The sequence below is a fragment of the Helianthus annuus genome, chromosome 7, assembly GCF_002127325.2.
Source record: "Helianthus annuus cultivar XRQ/B chromosome 7, HanXRQr2.0-SUNRISE, whole genome shotgun sequence".
Lineage (NCBI taxonomy): Eukaryota > Viridiplantae > Streptophyta > Magnoliopsida > Asterales > Asteraceae > Helianthus > Helianthus annuus.
The window spans coordinates 85541863-85550324 of NC_035439.2; the positions used below are offsets into that span (position 1 = coordinate 85541863).

General features: G+C 38.0%; 1 long non-coding RNA gene across 12 annotated transcripts; it reads right to left on the minus strand.

The window, feature by feature from the left end:
* Nucleotides 1-3811: 3811 nt before the first annotated feature.
* Nucleotides 3812-7617, minus strand: LOC110894591. 12 transcript variants are annotated; one of them, XR_004863362.1, is made up of 9 exons: nt 7301-7617; nt 6703-6869; nt 6491-6613; nt 5582-5613; nt 5227-5294; nt 5054-5142; nt 4805-4971; nt 4277-4538; nt 3812-4194 (listed from the first exon to the last, which is right to left on the minus strand). It is a non-coding gene; the product is annotated as an uncharacterized LOC110894591 (long non-coding RNA). The 12 variants fall into 12 exon arrangements; XR_004863354.1 differs by having other exon boundaries at nt 5511-5613; XR_004863363.1 differs by having other exon boundaries at nt 5054-5157; nt 5511-5613.
* Between the last annotated feature and the right edge of the window lie 845 nt (nt 7618-8462).

The window sequence follows — 8462 nt, forward strand, 5'->3', positions numbered from 1 at the left end:
GAACTAGGATTCTTTCTCGAGTCTAGACTACAATCATTACGGCTCTCACAAAAATATTTTTACAACATGTTTTCATTGCATACACAAAACGCCCAGATCCATGGAACAAACGTTTTACAAAAGGAAAGACAAGAAACAAAATGCAAGGTCACAATGGTGGTTTAGTCTGCATGGAATAGACTAGGAAAGATAGGAAAAGTTTCATGAAGGATAATGTGAATACATGATTGAGTGATAACTGTCTTGATTGATTACTAAGTGTTAGTGGTTAATATATGTGCACCTGTTATGATTGTTATGTTACAGGCATCATGTCATCTTCAGAGAGTGGGTTGTCAGATACCGATGACCCTATGGCCATCATCTCAGATGATGAGATTGCACCCGAGCCAGAGATATTTATGTCAAACACTTAGAGTGATCCTGACATGCTATCCGAGGACGAGGACAACTTCCAGTCGTTCGCGTTGCCCGACTTTGGCGATGATTTACCTCTTGCCGATGGTTTCCCTGACAAGGATACTTTTGTCATTCCTGTTCCAGTCCATGATCACCTCATCATTGGTCATCCCGATGGTGAGCACATCGTGGCTCCGATCCTCGATCCTGTTCCTCTTGTGGTCATCCCTCCTGAGGATTGGCCTTTCGATGATTTGTTTGATGACGACGTCGATTTGTTTGTAGACGGTCCTCAAGTTGACGCCTAGGGTGATGGGGTGATAGATGAGGATGTAATAGTTGTCCCACCTCCTGCTGTTCCTGTCATTGAGATATCCTCTGATTCTAGTTTGCATTCCGTTTCAGACTCATTTGAATCTGTGACTTCTTCAGCTTTACAGGCGGTCGGATTGCAGCTTTTTGCTACCGGCTCAGATGATGACACTGCTATGTCTGCTGCACCATCTCCTGCTCGTGACCCTACACCTCCACACAACCCCGAGCATGTCCTCGAGCCGGACCCTATTCATGTTGGTCCGCCTGATGTTGCACCTATTGACCCTGAGTCGATTCCTGCTCATGACCATGTCCCATTTGGTTTAGCCGATATTGCACCTCTTATTCCCGACCCAGTTCCTGCACCTGATGATCTTCCAGTTGTTGAGCCATTTATTCCTCCACCGCACTGACTTGCCGATTGTATTCTTACAGGACATCCCTGCACCCCGTCCAGGGTAAGGTACTTCAGGCCAACATCCTAGTTACGATCCTTTTGCTTCGGCAGCTTTTCCTCAGATCCCTTAGACTGCACCGTTTGCTCCTTTCACATCTTCACCGCTTCACGAGCCATCCCGATGGTTCCCACCATACTTTATGCCGATCTCAGGCCCCTATCATCCCTCCCATTTTGTTGGCTACACACGGGATGAGTTACTTTTAGCACTTCAGCTTCAGTTTGAGGTTTTGAGTCGCAGAGTTTTGGAGCTTGAGCTGACTCCACGTCCCCCACCTTGTCCTTGTCAGTCTACTTTTGTTCCCCCACATTCATCACCGTCTCCTTTTGCACATGCACCTGCAGCTCTTACACCTTTTCCAGGTTTTGATGCTCGTTTCCTTACTATCGAGCAGCAGATCAGTTACTTACTTCGCCGTGTATATGAGCTCGAGGAGGAGCTTGCGCATGTTCGCAGCTTGCTTTTCTTCCCTCCTCCTCCACCTCCACCATCAGCATAGTTGGTTTTTGGTTTTATACAGATTGCATTACTTTTGGTGAGAGCACCACTATTGAGCCTAGATTGTGAAGACTTTTGAAGACCACTTTTTGACCATGTGATTTTGTATATTAACAGACTTATTGGACAAGGGTAGTGTAACCCTATGTCCCTTTTGATGTGATACACGTTGTAAACAATGTAAATGTGATCGGTAATTAATGAAAGCTCAATCGTCATGTTCTCACTAAACACATTGTTGGGTTACAAATTTATACTATGATTATGTTGTTGCATGATTGTTTGACATGATGATTGTTTACATATATATATATATATATATATATATACTAGCCATTTACCCGCGCGATGCAGCGGGAAACATATCACTTAGGTTGGTGAGTTTAGGGCTATGTGCAGGGCGGTTCGGTTTTGAGCCATATAACTTAGGTTTGGTTAGTTTGTGGATTATTATAAAGTGTTTTCTTGTTATACCATTTTTTGGGGTTAGTGTAAAAAGTGGTGGTTTTGTGAGAAGTGTTTTAAGCACTTAGATCTTATAGTTAATGGTTGAGTTAAAAAAAAGAGGTTAAAATGTATATATATATATATACCAGTAGAAAACCCGAGCGATGTGACAACTTACAATGCGATACTCGTTTTCTGTTAGTTTATCAATCCTGTCGTGATACATTGTATAATACTTTTATAATAGTAATTTAAAAATAGAAATCCGAAAACACCATTAAGAAATAAGAATTTAAAAATATCAGTCATAAATATAGTAATTTAAAAATAGAAATCCGAAAACACCATTAAGAAAATATCAATCATAAAAATGGTAACTCACCCATAACTTTATAGCCTAGTATTATCTTAAGGATCAAATAAGAATTTGGACCATTAGGTCTTGGGTTCGATTCCTACATGGGTTTTTTACAAGATCTATTGGGTTTCCTCCTGAGTTGTTGTATATGCATTACTGCCTAGTGGAGATAGATATGATCGGGTGGTTCCGCTGGTAACACAATGATACTTCAGTGGTTTGTTAGTGATTCAAAATTTGCCGTTCAAAAAAAAGGTTAATTCGTAGATATTCATGAATTTATTGTTCACACGTTTGCTTGATCCCGAAGATCTTGTTTAAATAAATAAACGTTGAGCTATGGTGTGTGTATGTGACTTGAGTGTCAAAACAATTAAGTTTTTGTGTTAAAAGCTTATGTTAGCAAGATTAGTTATTTAATGACAACATACACAAGATAAGGATACTAAACACACTTTAAAAATTTTGATTTGTTGGACAATTTTCATTTAGGTCACGTAGCTTTCACCCACATTTCTCAACCCAAAAATTTTATAATGAAAAAACATACACACAATATGTGCTCTTGGATGGAAGCGAGGAATATAATAGAGTATGGATTAATGTTTTTTTAGGGTTTTTGGCCTTTTTCTTACCAAGTTTATAATGTTGTAAGTTTTGCTTAGAAACACGGTTTTGGACATAACATCCCGTTTGAGTGGTTAACCAATGATGATGGCATATAGAATATGCCTTCTTTGATTCCATCAAGCTGTCAGAAATGATTTTGTATTTAGTTGATTAATGCCATTAGAGGGTAAGATTAGCTCTTAATAATGAATATGAATGATATCGAATTAAGGAATGCTATAAACGTCGAAAACAAATATATTATGATGAATAATTCTAAATGTGTCAATAAAACTATGGCCTGAAAGTCAAAGACTGTATCTTGTTCTCACAGTCAATATACCTTTTCCATGATAAGCCTTGTTTTTTTACATACAAAAGTCTGCGTCGTACAAGACCACCAAAATAGCACCCCTAGCAAATTGCCTAAAACAAAATAACTTGAACCATAATGAACTTTTACACACACCATTTACCAAGGTAGACTTAAAATACACACTCAACAGTAGGGTGCTCGTATACCCGTCCCTGAGAGAACCAGTAGTAGTCGGAGCAGCACTTAGTCTACAATATTGCAAATGGTCTTCGTTTCTCCACAAGTCTAGTTATCTCTTACGTGCAAGTGACCAAATCTCAGAGACCATTTTGGCAGTTTACTCAAAAAAGAAAAAAAAAACCTTCATGAATGATGGATGGTTAAGAGAACTCCATCAAAACTAAACTCATCGGCACACAATGAATCAATCATTTTTTATGTATTTGATATAAATATACTGAAAAGTATGCCCACCATAATACCATTTCAATTTTAGTTTATCTCCCAAGTCATTAAAATAAATGTACAAAGCCAGCTCTCTATTACAAGTCTGTTCTCCGGTCTATCACTTCTAAGAATACCAATGTGTATTCTAGCCCAAACAATCGTTAAGCAAGATTTGAATGAGCATCTTTTCAGTTTCGATTTGCTGATGTGACTTAAGGCAAGAAACAAAATATAACAGACCTAAAGTTTTCTGCTAGCAGGCAAGCATTTGTATTTGAGTCATCACCACCAATGACTACAATTCCATCCAAATCAAGCATCTTGGCCGTTTCCCGAGCTTGGTGAAACTATATATAGAATCTAGTTAAGAAACCAAACCAAACCAAACCTATGGTAATAATATATATTAAATCAAGGCATTGGAAATACCTGCTGAGGTGTTTCAATCTTTTCTCTTCCACTACAGATAATATCAAAGCCACCATAGATGATGATGATGTAGTTAGGGAATTACAAAAAAAGAAAAAAAGAAAGTGTTAAGAAGAATTGTATTATCCATGCAACATCACCTGATTTCTATAAGGATAGACAAATTCATGAGTCAAGATAAGATATTTAGAGTTGAAAATCCCAGCAGGGCCACCTTGAAAGCCATAAACAGTGCTGCCTTGAGTCCGATTCTGTAAACAGTCTGTAATAGGAATATAGGATAGGATAGGAAAATGGTGATGAACAAAACACAATAAGCAGATAATCAATCCGAATAAGCAGTCGCCAAATAGACCATTCCAAACGAAAATTTAGCTAATTTATACCCCAAAAATTTGTATTGAACTTAGTAACTTCAAATGTTAACTCATCAAACCATCCAAATTCGGATACAATCAATTGACAAAAGTACCAGTTATCAAAGTGAATAACTAATTGAATGTCATGAACAAAAAATGAGCATTTTACCTCTATCAATTTCCCAAAGTTGACGACTCTAGACGAAGGGATTTCTTTCTTTCTTCTAGCTCCTTTGAGGCTTTTTGGGAAGCGTCTCTACTACTCTGATATCATTTACTAATGCTTCCATGAAATGATCCTCGTTCTAAAGGTAAGGAAAACTCTTAAACTGAGCACTGAATTACATATAAATCCGAATTTCAGTATTTACGAACATGCCCTTTTAAAATTATTAATCAATGAAAGTGTATAATGGACCTGCTTCCCTTGCTGCTTGTGGGTGACTGAATCTCGGGAATCACAAGTGTAGCATTGAGGAGCTGAGCAATAAAAATAGCATCACATATCTACAAAAGGGTAACCTTTTATAATCAAATAAACAAAAAGATGGATATCGTGTTGAACTTGATGGTTCTGAAAAATAGACTCACTGAACTCCTAATCTCGTGAAAGCCTTCACGTATCTGTACGAAAATGAATCTATCTGTCAGAATCAAACCTGCGAAAACATAGAAGGCGACTATCAAACCAATGATACCCTAGATAGTGGTTGTTTTCGCTAACCAGGAGCCACAGACCACCACCATCTCATAGTTTCTAATCACTAATTCTTTAGTTACAGTTCACCGCTCTTAAAAATACACAACCGCAACACCAAACATTATGTCTGTTTTTTATAAATGGTTAATGTATTTTGATAAAAATCTATTTTCACCATCATAAACCCATGTGGTCGTGGTCTCACAGCCAGAGTTAGTCTCCGCCACCGACAATCGCTACCATGACCTGGAACCACCTCAGCCAGCCACCTTAATACCCTAAAAATACAAAATGATCCAATCTTTATCACTGAAATCAAGAACCCTAAAAAGGTATCAATAACCAAAGAAAAAAGGAGAAAAAAACCAACCCCATCTCCGCCTAATGTGGCAGCATAAATTAAAGACTAACACAAACCATACCTGAACAACAAAAACCTTTTGACAACAAGCTAACACAAACAACATTTGGCATGGTTTTAAATAAAATTGAAGCCAGCAGAGCCATCTAAAATCTTCAAAAAAAATCTCACATGAACCATTGAGTTTAACAACAAACATAGCAGTCAAATCTTAATCATTGGAAACAAATTAAATATTAAGCATTTCAGCATCAGATTCATTTAAACATCAAAAACACAAATAAAATACTAACCCATATCGAGTTTGATCTGAGCACGCTCAGACTTGAACTCGCTACAACCCAAAGGGTCGGGAACCCATTCCGAGCCAAAGCAAATGACCACTTTCTAAAACATTCCATTTGACCCGTACCCAGTTTGGTTGGAACCGTAACGACCTAAACCCGCTACGACCCATTTCGCCAGCCGTCTATAATTTATGTTTTAGTCATTTTGGTCGAAACCCTAAGACCATTTTCTAGAACGCTTTGTTTTGACCGTTCTAGTTTGGTTGAAATATCACCTGAACCCATTATGTTGTTACCTGCCGACCCGGTGTACAATATACTAATAATATATGGAAAACAAACAAGAAAGAAGCTACCCCACTTCAAAATTGACTTTAAACATCAAACAGACCCCTTTAAACATCAAACAGACCCCTTTATTAACCGAAGTGCTTAATTTGAAGGAGCGAAACATGGTCATTCTACAATACTCAAAAGAACATAGTCAGTTGAGGTTAGAGAGTTTACCTTTAGTGATGGACCCAACGGATTTTCTTGATTTGGACTTTTGATGAAACCCTAGAAGACGCCATAGTAGTTGTGAAACGATCGACTCGGATTCCAGCCAGAACTAAACTCAAACGCGGATCCCTGCAATACCATAAGACAAGAATTAGTCGCAATTAGTAAAAACGAAAAATACATAAAGGATTCAAGTAAACGTTCAACTTCAACCCCACCAAATCAAGCACACATGTAACCCCAATCAATGCTGGAATTCCATCTTTACCATCTCGAGTGCATCTCTATCGTGAAGAACATCAGACCGAGATCACTAATCGAAACCCTAGCCGTCGCCTCCGCTTTCTGGCTTTGTTGAACCAGCACAAACATGCCACCATTAAACCTGCTAAAAGAACAGTACACTAATCACAATTAGCAATAATAAATCAACACTTGAGTTGCACATAATGCTGTGTATGCGATAAGCGCTTACAAATTGGTGTAATTAAACAAATAACACATTAGGTCAATCAACCCATCGTGTAAAACCCTAATGAAATTGTTAATATGTCACAGCAACGCACGAATTGTTAATCTTATCGATTGAGGATCCCAATACCTGTCTAATATGTCACAGCAAAAAAAAACCCTAAAAATCAAAGAAGGAAATAATTCAAAATTCTCGTTAAGCTGGTGAACCACATCGTGTAAAACCCTAATGAAATTACATGTTAACTCAACAGGACTTCTCCTTCAAGTTAGATGAACAACAAAAGGGTAGAAAGCTGAGAACGAAAACAACCAGTCCATTTAGACATTTTAGGGTTTGATTACCTTTGTGTTTGTTAATCGTTGATGTGGAAGAAAGCCGAAAGAAACCACAACAGAGATGACCGGACAAAACCTTCAGTTAGGGTTTCTTCAAATCCGTGTTCAACCCTGTGTGTTTTCGATTTCATTGATGTTTGTTCTTCATCACAGGTTGTTCATCATCTGATTTCATCTCAAACCATCAGCACTCCAGACATCTTTCATCACGGAAGACGAAACCCTAGTCTCCTCCACCGGTGGTTCAAACACTTCCGATCTAGATCTGGGAGAAAGAGAGAGAAAGAGTCTGATAAAGTTTGTGAGATGTGAGTTGTGAGAGAGAAGGGAGTAGAAAGGGCGATCCATGTGAAGTGAATATCAGCCGTCCAGATTGTGATCCGTGTGAAAAATTGAAAGAAATGGATGGTTGATGATGAATCAGTTGAAGGGTAAAAAATTTGTGTTTTCTTGTGCTTTAAATCTTGTACATTGTGCATTGAGTGTTTTTTCAACACCTTGTTCAATTACCATCTTGTCCTTCACATATGTTTATTAAAGTAGTATAGATATATATATACATACATACATACATACATACATACATACATACATACATACATACATACATACATACATACATACATACATACATACATACATACATACATACATACATACATACATACATACATACATACATACATACATACATACATACATACATACATACATACATACATACATACATACATACATACATACATACATACATACATACGACCTCTACACAATTAATTAATTATTTAACGAATAAGATCTGACCGATCCAATCTTCTTATTAGAAGGAGAATGCCTCCTCGAAGGAACAATCAACTGCCCACGACCGAGGCAGAATTACAAGAGCGCATCTCACATGCCATCGCACAACATGAGGCTCTTCGCTCCGAACACAACGGAGGTACCTCAGGGAATAACCCACCTAATGGTAATATTTAAGTCACCAAAGACACATTACAATACGTTTGGACATTTCCGAGTGTGCTTTGCTAATGTTTTCTGTGAATGATGCTGCTTGTGTTGTAGGTTGTACCTATAAGCAGTTTTTGGACTGCAAGCCTCTGAACTTCGACGGCACTGGGGGTGCCGTAGCTTTTGTGAGATGGGTTGAGAAGATGGATTCTGTCTT